Below are 26,270 nucleotides of genomic sequence, written 5' to 3'. Positions count from 1 at the left end.
ACTTCTCTCTGCTGTCATTGACTAAAATATTTTCGCATGAAAGGATGGACATGGCTATATCTGCACTTTAACCTCTGAAAATAATTTCTCCTCAAATTTCACAAAGGTTGATACCATCCCTTACGTATATTAAAACTTAAACATTGGCAACAGACCTTTTCCTAGTGACCTAAACATGCCTGGGGGAAAATCACAGAACTCAAAACTGGAGTACTTTTTGAATGTGCAAACATCATCGAACACACTGGTTTCACTGGAGTAGCAGAGACAGATGAGTCAAATCAGAAAAGTTACTTGCAGACTAAAAACTGTCACCGCCACCTTTCAATTGGGGACAAACCCTGGCAACTCCGCCTTTGTCTGCCGGGCTGGGACTGGCATCAGGCCACTGATCCCGATAAGGCCGCCGGGGCAGCCAGGGCAAGCAGGAGCCAAGCACCGGGCATCTGCCTGCGAGCAGCGCGCCTGGAGCATTGCAGCCCGCTTCAGACAGTCTAGTCTGAAGGGCCAAGGAGGTAACAATGAACCCAGCAGCCAACTGGGCTCCCCTTTCTTGAGTCGCCCCCGCCTCCCTAGCGCCCCTGGGCCAGGGCCGCAGCCCGCACCCACAGCGTGCCAGCCCTGACACCCTGCACCTCCCCGGGAGCGGTACTGCACCTGGTGACTCGGGCTCCCGCATGCCCACTAACCTCCTGCACACCAGAGACCCCTGCCCCATGCCGCTCACTGTTCCACCGGCCTCCTGCCAGGAGGGTCCCTCAGGCCAGGGGTCTGGGCAGGCCCGCACGCCGCGTTCCTTCGGGCAGCCAGCCTCCAGGAGACCCTCGTCTTTGTGTGAGAACTAAGTGCGGGGCCAACCTACCGCACTTAGCGGTAATGAGGTTGGGATTTCTGGAGCCAGTTTAAGCAACAAAGAGGAATGAGAAGTAGAATCCAAGGACAAGGTTATATCTGGGTCTTAGAAAGGGACCAAGGCAGTGAAATAATGTAGGACATGCATTTTAAGACAGGGTCTTGGAAATGTTTCTAACTTAGGAAATTAGAAAAAAAAATTCAAGGAGATGGAAGTGGAGTTGAGTCTTATGTAAAAGCAAGTTCAAGAGAGGACAAACCCAGGGCCAGGTGAAAGATAGGAAAGACAAGGTGACGGTGACAGTGGGAAACAGAGTGGTTAGTTCAGTACTCCAGGGCTCTGGGGTATGTGCAGCAGAGCAGGGAGGAGAAGTCTGAAATCTTAGCTGAAGCCAGATTAGAAGGAACTTTGAGTATTAACACTGAAGAGCATGCATCTCAAAGAGAAAATCCTTCAAACAGTTATTTAAAATACCAAGTGGAAAAGAACTGAAATAAAAAATAAGACCTGAGACTTTCAGACATGGTGACTAATAGGAAGAATTGGCAAATATGGCCTTATTTGTCTAGTTAGCTCTTGTCTCAAAAAAAAAAAAAAAAAAAAAAACATCAATTTACTGAAAAGGTTGTCTTTACTAAAACCACAAAAGGAAATGGATTTTGCAAACAACTGCCCGTTCATTTGGAAAATTCAAGCACACTTTCTAAAATGTGATATAATTTCCATATTTAAATTCAAAGTCACTTATAGACATTTTCTCTTAATTGGATAAAAGAGATTCAAAATTTAAACCTTATTTGTGGATTAATTTCCTCTTTTTTCTTTCTCTTCCCTTCTTCCTTGATCCTTCTTGTATTTGAGCTGGGTTCACTCCTCTGTCCTAGACAACAGATGTTTTCTTGTTCTTTAATTCTGATCTCTTCTTCCTGTTTTGAATGTTGTCATAAGTTGAGATTTCATATTCATTGTGACATGAGTCCTCAGCCACTTGGGAGTTTAATATCCCTAAGCAGAGTTGAAAGGAGCAATAGAGATGACTCCCAGCTGAGAAGACTAAGGCTTAGAGAGGGAATGTGACTTTTTTAAGAATATAGAGCCAATTCAAAGCAGGATGAAGTCTGAGCTTATTCTCTCTTACCTTGTGCTCATTTCATGCACTATCTGAGCACATGTGTATTCAGGGGCTTTGGGGAAGAATTAGCATCTTAGAAATAGTTCAGAGACTCAGAAGATTCCTCGTGTACTATTTCAAGACTTTATTGAGTATTTAGAACTGAGGGGAAGCTGAAGATCATCAAGTTTGTCAACCACTTTGCTATGGCTTCAGTGTATCCCCCAATTGATTAATTAGTTAATTTCATAATTGGTATTAGTGATTGAATCCAAGGACACTCAATCACTGAGCTACATCCCTACTCCTTTTTAAATTGTATTATAAGATAGGGTCTCACTAAGTTACTGAGGATCTTGCCAAGTTGCTGAGGCTGGCTTGGAATTTGCAATCTTCCTGCCTCAAGCTCCTAAGACATTGAGATTACAGGTATGCACCTCTGTTTTAGTCAGCTTTTATGTTATTTTTTTAGAGAGAGAGAGAGAGAGAGAGAGAGAGAGAGAGAGAGAGAGAAAGAGAAAGAGAATGTTTTTAAATATTTTATCCAGGCCGCATGCATGCCAGGAGAGTAGAGTGTGCTACCACTTGAGCCACATCCCCCGCCCATTTTTATATTATTGTGACTGAACTACTTGACATCAATGGAAAGTATCCAAACCAGGGAGAAACCATTCCCTTCATTTTCCTCTGCATGATCAGTTCAGACTGGTGTGTGGCAGGGGAGGAGGTATGGAAGGCTGGATAATTTGGTATCAACAAGTTCTTTATCTTTCTATACCAAGAAAGTACCACAGTTACTGACTTTTTTGGTGAAACCAGAATCCAAAGCCATTAAAGTGGAGCTGTGATTCTGGAGAGGAAATAACTTGATCCAGCAATTGCAAGTTTATTTGTACAGAGTTTCTGGAGGCATCTTGTTCTTCTTGGTCATAAATTGAACACATTACTGAAGCTCAATGGTCCCACTATGTAACAAGTAAGGGATGTGCACAAGTATGCACATGTGTGTAAGAGCACTGTGCAAACACTAAAACATGTACAAAAGGAAAAATAAAACAAAAATCCATGGCTCTTTCCTGTAGTATTCTGTTCTTTCTCCTCTATCATGGATTAGACCCAGAGAAAAAATATGGGTCCAAATCTCCAGATTTGAAGTTTTCAACTTTGCCTGTTTGGTAAAATCACCTGAAGTTTTGAAAATAATATTGGTACCTGAACTTTAGCTTCAGAGATTCTGTTTCACTTGATCTGAATGAGGCCTAGATATATGATTTATTAAAACTCCCCAGATAACTAACCTACATGTAGGGTAGAAAATTATATACTTTGTTATTGTTGTTGGTACCAGGGATTGAACTCAGGGGCACTCAACCACTGAATCACATTCCCAAACCTATTTTGTATTTTATTTAGAAACAGGGTTTCACTGAGTTGCTTAGCACTCCACCGTGTCCTGCCCCCAGTTCTGGCCAGAAGGGCGTAAATTTCTCAACTCCAGGAATTTGTGGCATAGAGGGCCAATAACCACTGCTCTCCCAGCGCCACGATGCTCGCACTATGTCCAGACGCAAGCAGGCAAGACCCCAGCACATCAACTCCGAGGAGGACCAGGGCAAGCAGCCACGGCAGCAGCCAACTCCAGAGTTCGCAGATGAGGCCCCAGTGGCGCCGGCGGCGGCGGCGGCGGCGGGGGAGCGGGGTGAGTGGGGCTGGAGCGCCCACCGGGGCGCTGGATGTTCCCGGACGTTCGTGGGACCCTTGAAGGCGTGGGCTGCGTGCGGGGCGCTTCGGCTTCTAGTGTGGATTCTGGAACCGGGTTCTGGGGACTCCCTCTAAGGGAAGGAAGGCAGCCACATCCCCCCCACCTCCGTCTTTGCAGATTTTACACTTTTTTTCTCTTCTTTCTTGTGTAAGTTTCACCCCCAGCTCTTTCCCCTCTTATTGTAAAGTTCACCCCTACTCTCTGCTGTCTCCCTCACTCTTAAAAGGATTTCCTCTCCTAGTCCTCAGCTTCTTTCTTAATTGGTTCCACTCCTTTAACTAGTAACACCCCCCACACACACCCCGCAGTAACTTCAGTTCCCCCTCCCTCTCTGGCGCCGGTTTTAAAAGAAAGAGACCCCAAGGCTCTCCTCCCTGTCCATCACCCCTTGGGGGCTTTTGTAGGAGGGTGGAGGAGTGGCGCACCCCTGGAAGACCCCCAGAGGAGGGCGATCTGTTGCACGCGTGCCCCTCCCAGGCCAAGTGGGGGACGGAGCGCGACCTCTGCCCACCCCCAGGGGTTCGGGTGCTGGCCAACCGCACTGTGGAGGGGGCTGGAGCGCCCTGAGTTGGTGGAGAAGAAAACTATTTCTCCTTTCACGTTTTTTTCTTCTTTTTTTTTCTGTTGGTTTTCGCCTTTTCCCTGAGGCTACACTGCCTGCCCATCTTCCCCCTAACCTTTCAGGGCCTGACCTCCAGCCATCTTTGATTTCCGACTTCCAGAGGGGTTCTGGCCCCAGGGGACCAGGGCAGCCTGTGCACAGCAACCCCGCTGGCTTTATTTTGCACACTCTTTGAGAATGCAGTTGGGGTGGGGAGGAAAATGAATTCCAGGTAATAATTAGCAGGTCAAAAAATCTGCTGGTGGTCTGAGAGGGAGCTAACACTACTTAGGGAAAATTAGCATTTTCTCAAAAGGGTTTCAAATGCCCTTCCTGCTAAACTGGATTACAACCATCAACAATTAAGATTCTCAAGTTTCAAGTAACTTCCTAAAGTGACCTACACTGGCTTTAGTGAGGTTTCAGGCCAATTCATCTGAGATCCCCCCCCCCAAAGAAGAGGGGACTGCAATTTGCCCACAACCCCTTTTTATTTATTAAAAATAAATTGCATTGTTAACTCAACTGTAAGAACCACACCCTACACTCCTGGGTTCAAGTCAGTTACACTTGTGTGGCTCCTGCAGTTAGTGAATTTCCCTGTAGGTAGGGGCTGGGAACCAGTTTGGGAGGCTGGAGATGGTTAGCTTTTCCTCTTTTGAAATGTGAAGTGTTGGTGGGTGCTAGGGAACTCGTTGATAGTGTTTTTTTAAGGCATTAGACCAGGGGATGTGTTCCTGTCTGGTTGCATGAACTTCAGCAGTGTGAACAGGAGGCTAACTTCAATTTTATTCCCCTGAGTTTTGGATTCCTTATTACAACAGTGATAAGATGATAGTTAGATTATTTGCATTGTAGAAGTGTGTTAGGAATTTGAACAATCATTTTGTTAAAAAGAAAATGTTTTTAGTTTGACTATTGTGTCACAATGGTGTTGTGTTGCTCACTGAAATAATTCTGCAGAGAAAATAGCCTGCTCTGTGGTTGACCCAGTCTGGACCTCAGGTACATGATATTTAGTTCTCACAACCAATTGTGGCTTCAGTTTGGGATGACTTTGCCCATGGTGCCTTGTCGCGACCCCTTGCCCGCAAGGAAGACGCAACTCGGGAATCTTCTCTCAGCAGTTTATTCAGGTCCTTGATACTTTTTCTTCTATCTCTTGGATGCCCCTCCCAGCCTTAATAAAGCACCTCAAGCCCCAATTCGAAGCTGCCACGTGGACTTTTCTCACAGGGTGCCAAGTCACAGCATGCCAACTCATTCTGATAAGGAGTTGTTTGTCACAGACTACAGGGGAAACCAGCGCCATCTTGTAATGGCAGCCACAGTTCACAGAAACGGATCACCACAGTGCCTGGCCTGGTTGGTTTTTTTCAGCCTTGCCCTAAAACCAAGGGATTGTGTTTGTGGTGGTCTTTGAGCAGTTGGTAGTTGGATGGGGTTATCTTCCTTGTTTCCCAGATGAAAAAGATATGTCTAGTGTTTGAAGCTGGTTGGGTTTGGTAATCACCCTTTCAATTTTTTGAATATGCCCTTCCAGGCTTTAGATGAAGAGGTTCTAGGGAAGCAATTTGGAAATGATGTTGGCACTTGGTTTCTTTGAGCCTTACTGCCCTGGAAAAAGTGATAGGGGGAAGAATTCAAGAAATTAATTCCTTTTCTTAGCTCTTTTAACCTATTGTATGTTGGATTATTTATAAATAGAAATTCTAGATATGTTTAAAGGCCTCTAAATCCAGACAAGTACTGCATCACTAATCATGCCATTAATTTTTTTTTTCACACTCTTGTCAGGTTTTGTTCAGGGAGGGATCCTCAGGAGCGAACAAAGCCCCTTGCCCTCTGGAGTTTTCAAATTTCAAAATGGGGCACATCTCTAACCCCATGGCCAGATAGATCACACATCTTAGCAGTCTTTTTTGATCTTCTTACTCTTCCTTTTTTATAGAGCCTCCCTGGACATTGATCCAAGGCTCCTTGAAACCTTTTTAAAATTTTTAATTTAGTAGAAATTTAATGTGGGGTCTAATTTGCCATCTACATGTTTTAAAATTAAACTGGTTAACAGGGCCCTTGCCATTGGCTCAACACTTGGGGATCTAATTTCCATTTTTTTTTAAATTTTTTGGTAAGGCCTTATCTGGGTGGTGGGGGTGGGTAGGAGATGTTGTGTGCCTTAGATAATCTGCACATAGTCATTCTTCTAATATAGGAATGAGAAAGCAGATAAGCCTGAATCATAATGCTTCCCACAAGATACACAGGTTTTAATTTTTAAGTGTTTTGGCATCTCCAGAATTTGATTGGCCTCTAGCAGATTAACTTTCTTCCTGCACAATACCTGGAGCATTCTCTATCCATTTGACTGTGATTGAATCTAAGACCCCTGCTGGGTTTACTGCATTCTTCCAACTTATTTGATAACTAGATGCCAAGAGATAACATTCTTACAATTTGGGGTAGGGGTGGGGCAGAGGGATGGAAGAAGGAGTTGCTGTGTAATTCCTCTGAACTTTGCTTTTTTCTTTCCAGGTTAATTTAAGCATACCCTGCCATTGTTCCTAATGGAGTCCTCTTACTCCTTGGCAAATACGCCTTCAAGATGTGCCAGTGGTGGTGGGGATGCAGGAGTACTTTTTACTGCACAGGCAAACAGAGCTGCTGCTGTTTTAAGACTCAAGTGGGATGTTGCTGGTGTGGCTTCGAGGGTTATGTATACAGTGAAGGCAGCTGATTTGGGGGCTGTAAATCACTTTGGGAAACAGTAGATCCTTCCAGTAGAGGAGCTTAACCTTTTTTATGCTTTTTTATGGTGAAGATCCACGGGATGCCAAGAGAACAGATGATAGGGAAGTGCTGTTCCCCAAAACTAGACCTTTGTGATGTATGCCTGGTCCTCCATGTCTGGGGCTCTGCATCTACAGATTCAACCAAGCACATGTCAAAAATGTTTGGGGAAGGGCTGGGACTGTGGCTCAGCAGTAGTGCACTTGCCTTGCATGTGTGAGGCACTGGGTTCGATTCTCAACACCATATATAAATAAATAAAATAAAGGTCTATCTGAAAGACCCCTGTTTCCCTGTCCAAGGAGAATCACATGAAACACTGGCTACAAAAGCAAAAGGTGGTTTATTGAGACACAGGCGCCAGAGGGTGCCCAGCAGAACCTCAGCCGGAGCTTTGGTGAACTGGCACACCAGGCTTGGGGATACAGAGATTTTTATAGGGTTTAGGACAGGTTTCGTGCACGCGCGGGAAGCAACAGGTTTCTTATTGGTTCACTTTATGTTCCCGGAAAACCCACAGGTTTACATTCCGGGGTTCTGTTCCTGCTTATCTGTTCCAGTTTGTTCATGTATGCCCCAGGATGTGGGTGCTCTGTTCTTTCTTAACCGGCTATGTGGAAAGCACGTCTGGCGCCTGAGCCTGTTTATGACATGCCCGGTATCTTGATTTCATATCTTGGCCTTAGGTAACTGGGCTAGGGTCTTTCATTCCCCCCTTTGGAAACTTGGGAACCAATCATGGTTCCCTCAGTTGTGGGCCTATTTGGGCAGGCTCTACATCTTGGTAAACAGTAGTCCTCAGGGGACAGTCTTCAACTTCCCAGACTCACTCAAAATTGGCCTCCTAGATCCAACCTAACTTGATTTACCTATCTACACTGCCTAACCATTTCTGGCTTTATTTCCCCTAATTTTAGAAACTTTATTGCTGTAAGGAGAAGGTGTGAGAAGGGGCGATGGCTCGTTCTGGCTGCTTCAGGCTGAAAAGTGGTGTCGAACATGAGGGGGCTCGATGACGGGGGACGACGACATGGGGGACGACATGGGGGACGTGAGTTCCCTTTTAGAAATCAGTTCCATTTGAGGTCTGGTTGGGGAAAAACAGGTTGTCATCTGGGGATGGGTACTTCTATGAGAGAAACAAAAACCATGAGTACTGAATAAGTGTTGCAGCAGCTGGAACATGTCACTGTACATAAGTTCCCTCACCAGGCTTTAACATCCCCAGTTACCAGGATTGTAAACATAACATTTAACTTTTAGGGTTACAGATGTCCTTCCCCTTAAGACACAGTTTAATAATTTAATATCATCTGATCTTGCAAAATCCTTTTACTAGTATGACCTGTGTCTAACAGAGAAATCTAATTCTGTTACTTAGGGCTGGATAACCATACTAGCAAACACCAAGCCTAGCAGTGTAGGTTAGGAATATCTGTGGGCCTTAAACTAAAAACTACTCTGGCAGTTCCTTTTGATAGTTATCAGGCATTCCTGCCTAAGAATCTCTTTTGTAGCCTCCAGTTTACTTATTGTTGGAGGTTACATTTAACTATTATTATCATTTAAAATGCCCAGGAACAGCTGTGTTTTGGCTTTGACTGTCTTTGCTAAGTGTTTAAGATGAAGCAAGTCAAACTGACTTTGTTTCCATCTATTGTTAATAGTCAACTGAGTTCCTCTGGGAGTCCTCGGGAACTTCACAGCAGCTTCTCAGTTCTGCTAGTGCCATTTGCGATAGGATGGGCCCAGGCCTTGCTTGACCACTTGGCTTCCCTTGGAAGCATCAGGGATGTCTCCCTTTTCTGACGACCCTCCTCTTCACAGCAAATGCACTAATTGACTTTCTGTCCTCCACTGGTCTCATTAATCTCCCTGATCAGGAGGTTATGTGGCCTAGAGTTGCAAAGCCCTTTGTAGAAGTACCCTATTCCGTGATTCAGACTGACTCAGAGGGCAAGAGCCGAATATTGGTTTTCTTGGCCCTTTAATTTAACTTTAATTTTAGAACTTAATCTTAAACATCTAGCAAATAAATTTCAACAGCCTTATACTAAGTACTGGGCTTTAGTACCTATCTCTCTATCCTGTAGGTGATAACTCCTTATCTTAAGTTAACCCGGGTTGTGAGTTCTTAAAGCAGTACCTCTTTAAAACTTTAACAGGCAATCCTTAGAACATCTAAAAGCAAACTACAAAACAAAACTACCTAGTATAAAAACATATTTAGTTTATATAATAGCTACCTTGAATTCTGGCAGAGTTATACATTATAATCCCCTGTTTGAGGTCCTGGCAATTGTGACAAAAACCAACCTTTGGACACAACCTTAAATGCACTGAAATCTGGCCTACTTCTTTCATAGTCACTTTCACATGAGATGGGACATAGAGCCTTATCTCAAGTAAGGCAGGGCTCATCATAAGTCTTAAATACTATAGTTCTGAAGCTGATCTTTGCTTTTTAGACATCATTTTACAAAGCCGACATAAATTGTTGCTCAAATTTACATGAATATTAGCTAACACAACATAATATCACATCTAAAACATGAATTAAAGAAAGACTGAAAGCTTTTAACTTTTTGTAGAGAAGTAGCAAAGTACTTTTGTTTTGCAATAAAACCTTTACATAGATTAGGCTCTCACTAACTTAAAAATACATTTAAATTGTATCTCAGTGTAAAAATGAACATGGAACTTTACATAATTTATTGATAATAAGTACAGTTGTAGAACACAAATGATACAAATAAACTTCCAGTATGTTTTTCTTTTAAGCCTAAAATTACCATACAGTTTTAGAACACCAGGTTGATATAATGCTCTTTTTAAAGCTTCTACCTTACAGATTTGTGTACCTGGAAGATATGAACACATTAATAACACCATAATTACATTGATGATTTTATGCCAACCTAGTTTAGCTTTTAAAGAAATAACATAGCACATTTTTCTAAAACAACAGCACTTGTTAAACCAGCTGTTTGATGTTTTTTTAAGATTACTTGCTCAAAAACTTACACACATACCTAACTTACAGAAACCTTCTTTATCACTTACTTAAACCCTCTTGAGTACTTAGTCACATAGACTCTTATCCAGAAACACATTTTCCCTCTATTAAATCCATATCTAGAACCTTCTAGTTTTTCTTTTTTATCTGTTAACCTCCTTCTGTTCACATTTTGAAACAATACTTGTAAATTTTTTAATTTAAGCAGATTTAACATTTTATTAGGGCCTTTTTTGAACACCTAGAAAAACTTATAAGCTTAATTTTAAAGACATCTTTACTTTCATCTGTTTACCCAATTTAAATTGAGCCATTTGAATCACGTGAATCAAAGATATTTGGATTCATTTTTAATTTTTCATGAGCGCTCCTCATCTGGCAATAGTCATATCACTGCATGATATACAGACATACCGACATACAACACGTAACACAAGTGTAGCACATAACACAAAAGGCCTTACAGATTTCTCAGGTGAAATCTCATTGCAATGTTTAAAAAAAAACTCCAGTTGGTCAAAAATAGAACTTATCAGAAAAACATTAACTTGTCTGTAGGAACAAAATCATGAGCTCAAAAAAATATAGAATCTAAGAAAAGGCAAAAGTCCTAGAAAAAAAATTGACCGGCCAGTAATTAGTAAATGCCATACAATTTACTCTTTGGTTTAATCTAGTTTGAGTTACCATAAAAAGACACTTTTACCCTCATTTTTTTTCCTTGGGCCTGAGCTCCAAGCTGCTTCTGTTTGCATATCAGCTTAAGCCCTGGCTGAGGTCTGGAAGGAACTGGGAAAACCGGAATTCTGAGCAGAAACTTCATGCCTAAGGCATTTTATCCATAAGTCACAATTTATCTTCCTACACTAGAAAAATTTGCTCACACAAAACTGAAAATAGGATCTTTCTTGATAATATAAAAGCCACCATCAGAAGAAGTTCCTTCAGGATCATTAAGCTACTTTCTTTGTTCTGAAGTTCCTAAAGTAGTATTAAGTTACATTAAATCACCTGGAAAAAATCCACACACTACCATGCATATCTAAAAGTAAGCTTTGAAAATTCCCAAGACTGTTGCTAATTAATGTCATTTCAATAAGCCAGACCAATGTTTTAATTCAACACTTTTTTCCTAAATCTTACACACTGAGAGAAACAGATACCAAATCATAATTCACTATCCTTGCCCAAATCAATGCACTGTATACCTAGTGAAATCTCCTTAGGCTACCCAGTTTAAAAATTGATGAAAAAAATAAAACTGAATGATTGGGAGTTACTTGCCAACTTGGAATTAGAGTTCTTTTAATTTTCTATCCTAAGTATTTAAGTTCTCTGGCATGAAGTATCTGAAATCACAAACTAAACAATTACTTAACCCTAACTTTTAACTGCAAGATTATGCAATGCTTCAAACTCATTTAGATACCAGATGTTACAATGAAACATCTTTTAGACACACATTTAGCCTAGATTATCCCAATGAAACAATCTATAATAACCTTTAAAACAGACCAGATAAGAAAATATCTCTCCAGGTTTTGAACTTCCATTTAATTATGACTCTTATCAGTGGCACCTTAGATTTTCCCATGAGTGGACCAGATGTTCTCACATAGGGGCAAATATAGGTGTAAACTCAAGGGTCTCAGTGTGACTGATTTTACTGCATTCAGGTGGAGTAATCCTTACAGTGCAAGGAAAGAATGAGGAAATTTCCCCAAAGCGAAAATGGCTCTGGCAACTGCTGGGAATTCCTCAGTTTCTCTTTCACTTGCAAGATTAGCTCCTTTGGATAGATCCAATCCCAGGCAATCTGGCTTATCTCCTAAACTTCCAGTAGAGTCAGTTTTTAATCTGCCTTAGGTCTTAAAGGGGGAAGGGTTATGTACTTTGATCGGCCCAAATTTTTCTCTTGATTCTTTTTCCTCAGTGAGTCCAAGATTTTTCTCTAAAAATGCCTCTCTTGGTAGCTTAAAGAACACAGCTCATTTTAAACATTAGGCGGTAAAACAGACTATTGAAAGTTACCTATGCACCTTAGGGAACCTGGGCAGATTTTACCAATTATCTCATGCCTTTCTCAGTCCTGCAACCTGAATTGCTAACATTTCTGACCTTCGAAGGAAGAGGAGCATCCAGGAGGAATGGATGCGAGGTTGGGAGTGTTGCATGGCCCATATGGAGGCAAATGTGATTGGGGCTTTCCCTCAGTGCCATTCATCTACCGATCACCCTAGATACCCATTAGGGCTGTCGGAAGGGGACTCAAGAGAAAGGAACCTTAAGAATTCGTCTGAGAGTAGCCCAGACCGGAATTCCTCAGTTGTTCCAAACTCTTTCCTCCACCTCCACGCATCTGAGGCAGACCGGGATTCCAGACACTGTGTACTCACGCCAATTGCTCTCCAGGCCCAGACAGAAAAGTTGGAAGCGGCTTTGGCAGAACCCAACATGCCTGCTCTGTACCGAACAGGTGATTGAGAGCTGCTTAGGCCGAGAAACCTCTCACCCGAGTCTTGAAGAGTGGCGGCTGCACTAATTGCGTTTAAGTAGCCATCAGGTGCCCACCTTACCTCCAGAAAGAAAGAGAGAAAGATGCACCTCAAACAGACATGGGGTGCGTGCACTTACCTCGGTGTAGAATCTCGGTCTGGGACAGAATTTATGACTGAAAGTTCGGCTCCCATCCCCAAAGCCAATTAATGCCAATTTTTATTGGTGACTGGATCTACTTGTTCTTCCTCTTCCTCCCAGGAAACCTGGATGGAGTCAGGAGCCGGTACGGGTTGGGGCTGATAGGGTGGGCGTTCTTCTGTCATCAGATCTATGAGAGTTGAGTCTTCTGGAGGTAAAACCTTCTTGGGTTTTGTCCCTGTTGGAGTCACCTTTCTAGATTTATCTAGAATGGGGTAGAGTCTAGAGGTTTGAGGAGGGGGTGCGGGTATTGGGGTAAGTGGAGCGGAAGGTGGAGGTAGGGCTTCGGAAGGAGATCATAGAGCAGGCTTAGGCGGAGAGAAAGGGGCAACCCAAAGGGGTGGGTGAGAGGCCAAATTCTCCTAGGTAACGATGTAGGGTCAGAGTGTCCCTGAGGACATTGGATGAAAACCTGGGACTTCACCTGTAATATAAGATCAGGGTTAAATGTTCCTTCCTTAGGCCAGCCCGCATTGAGTGTTGGCCATTCCGCAGTGCAGAGTATTATCCATTTCTTCTTTTTGACCTCTACAGAGAGGTTATCTGCCTGATTTTGGACGTCTTGCCAATGGTCGAGGGTGGATCTCAAAGGGGTTGTGATTGATTGCCCCATGTTAGTTTTTTAGACGAGGAGACAAAATACAGAGACAGATACAATAACACAACAATCAGACCGAATAGAAAGAACACTGCGCAAACTGAAAGTATCAGATGGCTTAGGCGGAGCAGAAGCCCCACTGTTGCCCACAGAAACAGTGTATCCCTCAGATACACTGGGGGCCCCGTGAAAAAATGGACCCCTCTGATCCCTGGGATGTCTCCCAGGGTTGCAGGGGAGAAGTCTGAGTTTGTCAACTCCTTCTCAAGCTGCCCAGAATACAGAGCGACTACGCGTAATCGTACGGATGCAGCGCACAAACAGAACAATGGAAACAGAATATCAGTCAAGGGTTACAAACATAGGAGTGACACCAGACGACACGACAAACACGACATGAGCTGGCCAGCTTACCTCCCAGTGATGCCGAGTGTTCCTCGGGCAGGGATCCGAACGGGGGGGGGTATCTCGGTGGGACCTCCAATGAAAGACTCCCGTTTCCTTGTCCAAGGAGAATCACACAAAACACTGGCTGCAAAAGCAAGAGGTGGTTTATTGAGACACAGGCGCCAGCGGGTGCCCAGCAGAACCTCAGCCGGAGCTTTGGTGAACTGGCACACCAGGCTTGGGGATACAGAGATTTTTATAGGGTTTAGGACAGGTTTCGTGCACGCGCGGGAAGCAACAGGTTTCTTATTGGTTCACTTTATGTTCCCAGAAAACCCACAGGTTTACATTCCAGGGTTCTGTTCCTGCTTATCTGTTCTGGTTTGTTCATGTATGCCCCAGGATATGGGTGCTCTGTTCTTTCTTAACCGGCTATGTGGAAAGCACGTCTGGTGCCTGAGCCTATTTATGACATGCCCGGTATCTTGATTTCATATCTTGGCCTTAGGTAACTGGGCTAGGGTCTTTCATATCAACAACTATTGGGGGAAATGTTTGGGTTAAACCTTGCATCTATACCTGCCATGCACAGGCTTTTGTCTCTTGTCCTGGCTCCCTAAGCCACACACTTTACAATAATGATTTCCCCTACATTTACATTGTATTAGGGGTATTATGAGTCACCTGGGGAGGATTCAAAGTATACAGGGGGATGTCCATGTTATATGCAAATGCTGCACCATTTTGTATCAGGGACTTTAGCAGGCATGGATTTGGGTATCCTCCAGGTTTCTGGAATTGGGTCCTGGTCCTCCTGCTTGTACCCAGGGGCCTATATTAATTAATATAATACAATAAGTAACAAGATCAGCATCCTATCAACTAACCACCAAATTGTGAAGTCATTTGACCAACTGTACGCCATTTGAAAATGTGTGTGTTTGTTTGTGACAGTGTCACAGGCTCTGCTGATACCACTGTAAATTATTCCTCACATGCCAAATTAAAAGAAATGCCCATTTTCAGCTCTTACGAAAGTATTTTTTTTCCTAATTTCATGAACCCCTGTTTAAGAATGTCTGCTTTAGAAGCTAGGATTGTGGCTCAGTGGTAGAGAGCTCACCTGGCATGTATGAGGCACTGGGTTCAGTTCTCAGCAGCAAGTAAAAATTAATAAATAAAATAAAGGTATGGTGTCCATATAAAACAAAAAAAATAAAATAAAATAAAAGACTGCTTTTAGGAGCTGCGGTTTGTGTAGTTCATTGATAGATCACATCTTTAGCATATACAGGGCTCTGGGTTCAATCCCCAGCACTCTGCCCAACAACAAAAGTTCCTGCTTTAGAATGTACCTTCAGTGAGAGAATATTGCCCCTAAAATGATTAAAATCTACCGGAGAGAGGGACAGAAACATTTATTGATATGATACTGGTTTGTGATGCTCCAAAGAAACCACAGTATGATATAATTATGATAAATTATAGCAGGACATGGTGGATCATCAATTTACAGAGACCTGTCTAAAAATAAGGGGCTGGGGATGTGGCTCTGTGGTGGAGAACCCCTGGGTTCAATCCCAGTACCATGCTGGGTGGGGGGGTGGACTAGGTCCCTTGTCTTATTATCCTCCTTAACTAGTATCTAAGAACTCAGTACTTATTTATTTATTTATTTATTTATAGTTTAGCTATATGTCACCTTGAGCCACTTAATTATTTCTAAGCCTCAGTTTTCACATCTAAAAAATGGCAGAAAGATGCTTGTTTGGTTAAGTGGATTTGAAGATAAATGAGTTCAGGTGCAGGCCTTTGACGAGTATGGGTGGTGGGTAGAGGTTTGCCTGGGTCCTAAGGAGCAGCATGGAGAGCTTGACATTTTTGCGGGAACTTTGGGTCTTCAGAAGCAGGAGAGAGACACAAGGGTGACATGAGGAGTTAGCTTGACCCAGGAGTTTATTTTTTAATTTATTTTATTTTATTTTATATTTTTAAGAGAGAGAGAGAGAGAGAGAGTTTTTTTTAATATTTATTTTTATAGTTTTTGGCGGACACAAAATCTTTGTATGTGTTGCTGAGGATCGAACCCGGGCTGAACTCATGCCAGGCAAGCGCACTACCGCTTGAGCCACATCCCCAATCTGACCCAGGAGTTTTAGATGTGTTTTAAACGTTTAATGTCAATCTAAAAGAAGCTGTAGGACAAAGGTGGGTACAGTTTACAGTTTTCTCTTCCACCTGAGTTCCCAGGTGCATTCTCCAGGAGGTGGATACCAGCAACAGTTTCTGTTGTATCATTTTTCATTTCCATGTACACATTATGTCTTTATCTGTGAGCCCAAATGGGAGCACATTATATACACATACTGTTCTCTTTCCCTTTTTCCCTCTAATGAAATAACTCCTGAGCGGTTGTTCTGTGGAGGAGCACACTAACCCAGTCTACTTGTCTTGGTAGGATACAATGTTCATCTTTTGTGCACTCTAATTTATTTAACCAGAAACTTCATGACAGACAGTGTGTGTCCATTGGTGTACTTGTTTGTTAATATGAGAAATGCTGCAAGAAATACCTTGCAATACAGGAAGTAAATTACTAACAAAGGAATTGCTGAGTCGAGGAGAATTAAACTAAAATTAAGATGTTGCCAGATGACTCCCTGAAGAAGTAATATCCATTTATGTTCCCCACCTATGGGTGTATTTCCTTCAGAGAAAGTTTTTGACACATAATTACAAAATTGCTTTTCCAGAAAGATTGTGCCAGTTAACACCACCCCCATAACCTACCCATAAGCACTGCGTTTGAGCACATGAATTGCATATACAGATACCATTGATCTGGGAATTGATGAGATTTTTTTTCTTTCATCTTTGTTTTTTAACTTGACTCTTAATTTAGGACTGAGTCAGAGTGCTATGGAGGCCTTAGGTCTTTGTGCTCTGCCTCCCCTGTGCAACTGTCTCTGGAAATAGCCTTGTGGCATCATATCCCTTCTGGGGCTGAGGATATAACTTACTGGTAGGGCACTTTCCTAGCATGCATGAGGCCTGCCTTTAATACCCAGTACTGCAAAAAAAAAAGGAAATGGAGGGAGGAATAGTGGTGGCACATGTCTAATCCCAGTGACTCAGGAGGCTGAGGCTGGAGGATTGCAAATTTGAGGTAAGCCTGGGAGAACTAGCAAGGCTCTATCTTCATATAAAAAATAAACATCCCTGGTTCATTCCAGTGCCATAAAGAAGGAATATGTGTGTTTTTTCTTGTGTGTGTTTTACATGTGTTTGTGTGTTAGAAGAAGGGACACTTTGGAATCTCAAAAATATCCCTGAGAAAAAATAGCTGCAATGTAAATACATGAAAGGAAACATACAAATGGTGGGTCCATCGTTGCCCCCACAGCCCTGCTTCCTCTGCACACAGTAGGTGGTGAGTGTGGTTGGTGAGGTAGGCACTGGGTGACTTTGGAAGTCTTTTTACTCAGTCTGAAATTGGTAAAAATGAAGTCAGCTTATTAAGGTTGTTCTTCAAGATCCATCCTTCCTCCAAACTATTGGAAGCTTTTCAGTCAAAACCCATGGTTTACTAACATAAAAAGCAATCGTTTATTTATTTGAAAGTGGTGTGCATCCTTGCCTTGGCTCTGTCTACATGGAGAAGTCACACATAGGCTTCATTTTAAACAAAAGAAGTCCTGCTACTTCCTGCTTCTGGGACTTATATCACCTGACTTGTGCAGCATGCAGAACTTATACTCTCTTTGCACTGTGGGTGAACCAGGATTACCTTTGTCACCGCTGTAAACAGTTTTGCCTTTAAAAACAAACAAACAAACGTGCACACTTGATAACATATGGATCTTTGTGCTTGTGCAAATGTGTGCATGGCTCAGGTTCACAAGCCCAGAGGTGCTAGGTCTGAGACTCCAAGCTCCAGTGCCTTCTTAGGGAAGGGCCTAGCCTACCTGATAGGGTGGCAGGGGGCTGGACAGAGACTGCCCACTAGGCTTTAGATTCCTAGGACCCAAGCCTCTGGGTACATCACAGTCATCAAAAGGGAATCAGAATGTGTACGTTATCCTAACCCTAATCTGGATAGGATCCACTTGCCCCAAAAATCCATGGGTCAGTCATTTTTAAGAAGATAAGACTCAAAATAGGACTTAGCTTTTGTACACAGATATTCCTAGACTTAGAGTGGTATTACATCCCAATAAACCCAGAGTAAGTTGAAGTTATCATGAGCAGAGAATGCAGTTAATATGCCTAACTGACTGAGCACCCCTGCCTAACCACGCTGTGGTGCTGAAGATCTCACTTGCTGCTGGTGATTCTGTGGATTTCCAGCATTGCAAGAGAGGATTCCCAAGCAAAGGTCAAAATGTAGAATTCCAAGTACTAATCCTGTGTTGCTGTCACACTGTCATAAGTTGAAAAAAATACAGCTAAAGGATCCTGGATCAGGGATCGTGTATTTCATTTCAGAAAAATAGAATTATAGCAGAAGTTGTTAGTCTGTGTATGTGGTGGGGGGTGCCCCATTCCTTTCCCCTACTTTCATACTTCTCACTTTCTATAATGCCTTCGTTTTCCTTTTAAAGTCCTAAATATTAAGACACTGCAATGGGTTTGTCATAATCTGAAAAAGTCAATGAAGTCTTTCTATGTTCGTGTCTTGCTTGGCCATTGCAGTCTTTTTCCGTGTGTTTTCCACATGTGAAGCTGTTCTGGGAACATTCTCCTTGTCCTTCCTATCTCAATTCACCCAAGTTGCTGTGCTTTGTATTTCAAATGAATTTAGTGTTACCATCTGAATTGTTGGCACCTTTAAGTTTTTGTTGCCCCTGGAAAGCAGGTGCTGGGTGCATTGGTTGAATGAGTCATTGACTGCCTTTCATTACTATGAGCTGAAGAAGGAGGTCAGCAGCCATGATCTGAGCAGGTTCAATGTCCTTTTCTTAGACAGCATAACCCATCTGTTTGCCTCTGCAAGCTGACTCTTGAGAGAGGTGCAGGGATTGGGATGTGGATTGTTTGGATAAGTTATATTCGCTCTCTAGGGTTGCCATTAACCAACTGCCTTAGACTGGATTACTTAAATTAACTAAAATATATTGTCTCATAAGTATGGAGGCCAGGAGGGTGCAAATGTAGGTGACAGCAGGTTTGATTCCTTCTAGAGGATCTGAGGGAGACATATCTGGTACATCTCAAATCTCCCTTTCTTAAATAACAGTACCAGCCTTGGATAAAGCCTAGGCCCAATCTAGTTACATTTGCAAAGACCTTATCTGATCAGGTCACATGCACAGGTTCTTGGTGGGGGGTGCCACATGGGGAAGTACGACCTTTTTTTTTTTTTAATTTGCCCCCCACCCCCGTGCTGAGTTTGGAACCCAAGGCCTCACATGGATGAGGAACATGCTCTACCACTGAGCTGGCACTGGCCATGTCTTTTGGGGGAGCATAATTCAGCTCACAGCTTTGTTCATTCCCACCTTTTGGGTGCATCTGTTTCTGAGTCCAGCCTTCTCCTGTGGGAACACCTGAGGAATGCTTGTCATTGAAGTCATGGTTCTTTCCGAGGTGTCACCATGTCCTTTCCTTGGGTTGAGTTCTTAGCTTTTTCTCTCTTGTTACAGGTGCTTCAATGAACCACACAGGCACTGGCGATAAAGCAGGTGGGGACAAAGCCACTGCGAAGCAGCTCCACCAAGAGGACACTCATATCTGTGAGAAATGCTGTGCTGAGTTCTTAAGCCTCTCAGAGTTCTTGGAGCATAAGAAAGATTGCACTAAGATTTCACCTGTCCTCATCATGAACGACAGCGAGGGACCAGTGCCTTCAGAGGACTTCTCCAGAGTGGTGCTGAACCACCCACCAGTCAGCCCAAGCAGTAAGGATGGTCACCAGGGGAGCAGTGGCAGTGCCAAGGAGAAGCCGGGCACCAAGCCTGTCATGTACTTGAAGGCAGAGGCCGCCCTGCCACCCTCGCCCCAGGACAGAAGCTATTTACCCAAAGGCAAAGTGGCCAACACTAACGTGACTCTGCAGGCACTCCAGGGCACCAAGGTGGCCGTGAACCAGCGCAGCGCCGATGCCCAGCCCACCCCGTTGCCCAGCGCCCATGGCATCCCATGGGTCCTGGAGCAGATTCTGTGCCTGCAGCAGCAGCAGCTCCAGCAGCTGCAACTCACCGAGCAGATCCGCGTGCAGGTGAACATGTAGGCGTCGCACGCCCTGCACTCCAGTGGGACCAATGCCCTGAAGACCCTGGGCAGCCATGTGTCCCAGCAGGTGTCTGCCACTGTGGCTCTGCTCAGCCAGAAGGCTGGAAGCCAAGGCCTGTCTCTGGATGCCTTGAAACAAGCCAAGCTACCTCATGCCAACATCCCTTCCATGGCTGGCTCTCTGTCCCCAGGGCTGACCCCCTTTTTCCTGAAGCCAGACGGGTTGCGGGTGCTCCCGAATGTCGTGTCTCGGCTCCCAATCGCTTTGCTACCTCAGGCCCCAGTTCTGTGCTCTTCCAGAGCCCTCTCTCCGCCATGGCACTAGACCCATCCAAGAAAGGGAAAGGGAAGCCACCAAACATCTCCGCTGTGGATGTCAAACCCAAAGAGGAGGCGGCCTTCTTCAAGCACATTTGTAAGTACTGAAGCAAGGTTTTTGGGAATAATAGCTCCTTGCAGATCCACCTCCTCTCCCATACTGGAGAGAGACCCTTCATGTGCTCTGTCTGTGGTCACCGATTCACCACCAAGGGCAACCTCAAGGTACACTTTAACCGACACTCCCAGGCGAACCCCCAGCTGTTTACTGAGTTCCAGGGCAAAATGGCAGCAGGCAATGGCATCCCCTATGCACTATCTATCCCCATCCTTGTAGATGAATCGAGTCTCTCTTTAGACAGCAAACCTGTCCTTGTAACAGGGACCCCTTGTGTGGGGCTACCTCAAAATCTCTCTGGGGACTAACCCTAAGGACCTCCTGGGTGGCCCGCTGCCCAGCAACCTGCAGCCTGGGCCTTCTCCAGAAAGTGAGGGTGGACCCACACTATCTGGGGTGGGACCCAACCATAATTCCCTAAAGGTTGGTAGCTTCCAGGGGAGTGGGACCCCTGAACCAGGGTCAGAGACCCTGAAATTACAGCAGCTGGTGGAAAACATGGACAAGGCCACCACCAAACCCAACGAATGTCTCATTTGCCACCGAGTCTTAAGCTGCCAGAGCTCTCTCAGGATGCATTACCACACCCACACCTGGGAGAGGTCTTTCCAGTGCCAGGTCTGTGGCCGAGCTTTTTCTACCAAAGGCAATTTGAAGATGCATCTTGGGGTTCACCGAGCCAACACATCTGTAAAGACCCAGCTTTCATACCCCATCTGCCAGAAGAAGTTTACCAACATGGTCATGTTGCAGCAGCACATCCGGATGCACATGGGTGGCCAGATTCCCAACATGCCTCTGCCAGACAGCCCCTGTGACTTTACGAGTTCCGAGCCCATGATAGTCGGGGAAAGTGGCAGCACAGGTGCCTCCTGCCCCGAGGAGTTCAGGAGCATTGATGTAGATGAAGTAACATCCCAGGATGCCCCCGCTGGCTCCTCAAAGGTCCCTGCACCTCTTTCTAGCACCCACTTGGCATCACCCACCCTGGGGTTCCCTCTGATGGCTTCCCTAGAAGTCCCAGTGAAGGTGGGTCCTGCCTCTGGGGGCCTGCAGTGCCAGAGCAGCCAAGAAAATGGCTCAGTGGAGAGCGACGGCCTGACCAATGACTCATCCTCGCTCATGGGTTACCAGGAGTATCAGACCTGAAGCCCAGATGCCATGGAAACCATGTCCTTCCAGGCCGTGTCCCCTGCCAATAGCCAAGCAGAAAGCATCAAGTCTCCTGATGCTGGGGCCAAAGCTGAGAGCTCTGAGAACAGCCACCCTGAGATGGAAGGTGATAGAGCTTGGGATTTCACTTATGTCCCTTGTGGGCTCAAGGTCATCAAAAGGGAACCTGGGTTGAACTTTGCAAACGGAGTGTGACCTGAAGCAGCTCCTCTGTAGGGCAATTAGCTTTCCTGTACTTCTGGGTACAGGGACATAATAACCACCTCTGTCCTAGCCGTGAACAGTTTTTTTTTTTTTTTACTTATAATGCAAATTGGGTATGGACAAGCATCATTATTGTTGGTTTTTGTTTTTGTTTTTGACCACATGGGGATCTAGGGGTAATCTTAACCAAATCCCAGTAGCAGGGGGCAAAACTGCTTTTTGGCTACTGAAATTAACTATAGTTCCTTGATTCTGAGGTCTTGCTCCCTAATGGAATGTTCACAAGTCATTTATGAAGGGGGGGGTAGGTAATATCTTAAGTGTACAAATCAATTTGGGGCACATATTTTGGAACACATATTGATGTCATTAATGGTAAGATAGGGTAACAGGGACATCATAGAATCAGACAGATATGTTCTGGGCAGGTTTTAAAGGTAACTCTTGATACAGAAACTTGAACTTGAGTTACATGTATTCCCATGTTGCCCATTCTCTGATGCAAAACTGAAATGGTCCATTTTCCAGTCTCTATTCTTTGTGCAGATGAACAATCCAAAGGTCCGCTGCTGGTAAGGTGTCATTTCCTGTAAGCCATCTCCTCTGGTTTAGTGGGTAGTTGTTTTCAAAGCTGTCTTGTTTCTAAGGATGAGTGGGTGTTGAATGATAAAGGTTTGGATTTTCTTCCCCTCACATACTAGCTCGTAGCAGTCTCCCATCAACGTTTATTCAAGCACAGCCCACCTATGTCAAAGTTGAAGTTCTCAGCACATTTGTAGGACCCTCCACCATGTCCCCAGGCATGACACTTTTGTTAGTGGCCCAGCCACACCGACAGGCCAAGCAACATGGCTGCACGCGGTGTGCGAAGAACTTCTCATCCGCCAGTGCCCTTCAGATTCACGAACACACGCACACTGGCTTAGCATGTGTAAGGCCCTGGGTTCCATCTCCAGTACTGCAAAAAAAAAAAAAAAAGGCAAGGGGATATATAATCATACCTCATAAGTGATGGCTCTTGAAATATCTTTTTTTTTTTGGTACCAGGGATTGAACTCAGGAGTACTTGACCCCTGCGCCAGCGCCACATACCCATCCCTATTTTGTATTTTATTATTAGAGACAGGTCTCACTGAGTTGCTTAGCCCCTTACTTTTGCTAAGGCTGGCTTTGAACTCGTGATTCTCCTGTCTTAGTCTCCTGAGCCTCTGGGATTATAGGTATGTGCCACTACCCTGGCTCTAATTTTCTTTTAATCATTAATGGCTGGGCTGTAGCTCAATGGTACAGCACTTGATGGGGCATCGAGCATACATGAGGCTCTGGGTTTGATCCCCAGTGAAGCCAAAAAAGAAAAAGCTAAGTAGATCTATAGAATAAGTCTGGAAACAGAAAATCTTTGTTATTAGTTGTGAGCTAATATTGATCATTTATGCATTGGTATAACCTTCCAGGCTTGACAACCACTGAATTTCTGTTTTCTGGCCTGCTAAGTTGAGATAAATACCATGATTAAATATGAGTATTGTATAGATGCATGTCCGGAAGCACTGGAGTTTAAAACAAACAGTAGCCTCCAGGTTAATAGCCATGCAGCTGGATCCTTCCAGAGAGTGGTCTGTGCTATTACTGCTGTTAGGAGGAGCTGCCCCTGTGAAGGGTGAAAGTGTCCTGCAGATGGGAAGGGGGCTCTGGGGTTTTCCACCTGGCCCACCTCTGGTTTGCTATATAGCCCTGAGCAAGATCCCTCTGGATCTTTCTTTCCCACCTCACAAGTAGATGGGTTCATTTCCTTATGGTTAAAATAAAGGTCAAAACTTCATCTTAAAGTTGACCTAAATGGCATTCTCTATTTTAATTATGTAAATCCAGTTGGTAAAAGCTTTGTGGTAGGAATAAGTACTGGCAGCCTCTTGTGACACATAGAACTATAAGAATTCATCAGTGTGTAAGCCCCTGGCTTGTTTGGGAGGTGGCTTGCTGTGACTTGGTCTCCCTGGCTGCCCTGGATGGTGGTAATGATGAACTCCAGGGTTGTCCTGGAGCAAGACCAAGTGCTCTTAAGTAGAGCCTTCCCAGTCACTGCTAGCAACAGCAGCGCTAGTGATGCACAAGCAGCCTCTTCTGTTCCTGCCCATGGGGTGGCCATTGGTCTCCAGGGTGTCAGTAAAGATGCATTGAGTGCCTGAGAAACCTGATACCTCATGCAAGGGTTTTTAAACTTTTAAAGAAGCTAAAAATCATTCAAAAAATTGATGGGCAGGCAGGAGGAACAATTATGGAAAGCATCCATGTTGAAGAAAAGCCAGGGGACAGGTAGTAGGGTCTTTCCTTAGGAAGACCTTCACTGAATAGCATCTCCTTCTCACCATGGCTTTCTGTAGCTTTCTCAACCAGATTTCTGGTTTTTTTCCCAGTGCTGGGGATAGAACCCAAGGCCTTGGTTTTTGTTGTTGTTTTTTAATGGTACCAGGAATTGAATCCAGGGCAACTTAACTGATGAGCCACATCTTTAGCACTTTTTATTTATTATTTATTTTGAGACATGGTCTTGATATGTTGCTGAGGGCCTTGCTAAATTGCTGAGGCTGGCCTTGAACTTGTGATCCTTTTGCCTCGGCCTCCCAATTCCCAAGCCACTGGGATTACAAGCTGAATAGGACAAATATTGACCTTGAAATTTGGCATGGCATGTAGCAGGTGTTTGCATAAGTACACACACACAGACAAGAGTCTAGGTACTGCCTTGGTCTCTCTAGGCAAGAGTGCTGGCCAGATACTGCCAGATCTTTGCTTCCCCTTTACCCAGTATTTGAATTTTTATTTTTTTTTTACATAATTTACTTCCTAAATAAAAAAAGCATATTGAGAGACACTCTTTGGGTAGAGCCAAAGCCACACTTGCTGGGGAGAAGTACAATATTTGCTAAAAAAACTCTGTCCTGTCCACAGGTCAACTACATGACACATAGGGCAAACAATAACTCAGCTCACTGCAGGAGGAAGCTGGCCATCAAGAACACTATGGTCCTGTTGAATATGGATGGAAACCCTGTTCCTGTCTGTGGAACCAGTACACCAGTGTGCTCAATGGTGGCCTGGCCGTGAAGAACAGCAAGATCTCTATGATCCAGAGTGGTGGTATTCCCACCCTGCCCATTTCCCTGGGGGCCAGCTCTGTGGCCAGCAGCTCCATGATCTCCAAGATGGACTCCCAGTCTGGGGGCAGTGCCGAGGTGGAGAAGCCAGGTGTTGCCGACAGCGTTGCCAAACATCAGTTCCCTCACTTCCTGGAGGAAAACAAGATCGCAGTCAGCTAAGCCCAGGTGAACCTGACTGCTATGAGAAATGCAGATCCTGTGGAATGGATGGGAGCTGGACTGGTTTTTTATTTTCTTCAAGAACCCATCTCCCCTTTTCTTTATTCTTACTGATATGCAAATGATGTTTACGGTTGTGACCTCAACCTTGAGCAGTCCTACAATCATGATTGTTGCTATGCTGCTTTGCAAAAAAAGGAAAAATTGAAAAAGAAAAATAGGCATACCAAAACAGACTGAAATCTTTTTATTTGTTTATTTTTCTTTTGGAAAGAAGCGGGTCTTGCAAAGTAGCTTTGTTACTTGTGACAAACTGTATGTATACATAGAAGCTTTGTACAACTTAGAATGACTTTCCGAAGACTGTTGCCTCTTTCAGGGTGAAACAGTTGGAATTTACTGCACCCTGATGGAAAAGACAACTACTTAGCCTAATTGGGTGGGTGGGGGGTACACTCTACCTCCAGGGCAACCAAATGTGCATAAGTAAGTGGATGGACACCTTCTGCTTAGGGGCCTGTTTTACCTGACCTTCAATCCTGTGTCCATCTTTTTTATTTTTAATTTTTGAATGTACTTAAAAAACAAAAACAAAAAACAAAACAAAACAAAAAAACCCTAAGGTTGTAGAATAAACAAAATTCCTTCAACCTTAGAATCTTAAGTAGGATTCCCTTTCATGGACTTATTTTAGTCCTTAGGGAGCCAATGTGTGTGTTGCTGCTTATTTAAAGACTGTTCAAAGAAGAAGCTCATGGAAGGGCGTACTTCTATCACAGGTTCACATTTTCTTCTTCTTCTTCTTCTTTTTTTTTTTTTTCAATTTCCCCAGTGCAAATTATGTCCAGTAATAATGGAGATTTTTATTTTTCCTTGAGTTGCATGAAGGCTACGAAGTTGAAACAGGCAAGTCCTGGGTGTGAAAGCTTTAATTTATCTACCTCATTTATTTTTTTATGTTAGTAGCCATAGTCTTTATTTTCCTATTTTATAACAGCTGAAGTATTCCCAGGCCCTGTCTTAACCTAAGAGTTGACTTATTGGTGCAGACATTCTGGATGTCTTTGTGATTCCTTTTTTAAATCTCCTTT

The 26,270-nt window shown here is 43.9% G+C and overlaps 1 pseudogene; it reads left to right on the top strand.

Annotated features, from left to right (window-relative positions):
- The first annotated feature begins 3,521 nt into the window (after window positions 1–3,521).
- Window positions 3,522–25,179, top strand: LOC113177162 (sal-like protein 4; annotated as a pseudogene).
- Window positions 25,180–26,270: the final 1,091 nt, after the last annotated feature.

This window comes from Urocitellus parryii, chromosome 7 (genome assembly GCF_045843805.1).
Source record: "Urocitellus parryii isolate mUroPar1 chromosome 7, mUroPar1.hap1, whole genome shotgun sequence".
Taxonomy (NCBI): domain Eukaryota; kingdom Metazoa; phylum Chordata; class Mammalia; order Rodentia; family Sciuridae; genus Urocitellus; species Urocitellus parryii.
This window is presented reverse-complemented; position numbering and strand designations above follow the sequence as displayed.